Source organism: Ctenocephalides felis, unplaced genomic scaffold, assembly GCF_003426905.1.
Source record: "Ctenocephalides felis isolate EL2017-DRISC unplaced genomic scaffold, ASM342690v1 CF-g0.4_SCAFFOLD_00845, whole genome shotgun sequence".
In the NCBI taxonomy this organism is placed as follows: Eukaryota; Metazoa; Arthropoda; class Insecta; order Siphonaptera; family Pulicidae; genus Ctenocephalides; species Ctenocephalides felis.
The window spans coordinates 80,380,890-80,381,480 of NW_020536999.1; the positions used below are offsets into that span (position 1 = coordinate 80,380,890).

Consider the following 591-nt stretch of genomic DNA (forward strand, 5'->3'; position numbering starts at 1 on the left):
TGGATAAAAATAAAAGCGTTCGTGAGAGGCAGAAATAAGCAAGCTCTACTCAAACGATATGATTCTTCTGAATTAATAGCATTTTCATTCGACGGCCGAAAAAATGATTCTATTACCATGGAAAAATCGATAAGAAGTTTCACCACGAATGATTAAAGAAGCGCATTTAGTTATTTTAAAGGAACCGAATTGCCAATTGTTGGGTTACACAAAATTGGAAAATGAAGATTCGGAAAGTAAAGTAATCAATTGAACGAGTTTTTCGCCGATAAAGGAATAGCTCTCGATCTTTGATAGGCATATGTTGCGATGGTGAACCAGCAAATACAGGCGTAAAAAATGGGATTTTACGTCGATTTGAAATTCAGTTAAATAGGCCTCTTCATTGGTTTGTGTGTCTTTCTCCACTTTAACGAACTTCCACTTCGGCATTTATTAACTATTTGGAAAAATCATTGACCACTGGACCACGAACAAAAACCGGAATATTAAGCAAACAAATTGAAACAGCGAAAATATACGGCGGTGATTATAACATATTTACTATTTGTTAATAACTTTATGTTCAAATTCAATATAATTTATTTTTTA

General features: G+C 33.3%; 1 non-coding gene across 1 annotated transcript in view; it reads left to right on the plus strand.

The window, feature by feature from the left end:
• Positions 1 to 39: 39 nt before the first annotated feature.
• The window catches only part of LOC113364471, a 3,875-nt gene continuing 3,323 nt past the window's right edge, over positions 40 to 591 (plus strand). Inside the window, exon 1 of the ribosomal RNA XR_003366164.1 lies at positions 40 to 591. This exon is cut by the window's right edge and continues 3,323 nt beyond it. This is a non-coding gene — a ribosomal RNA (large subunit ribosomal RNA).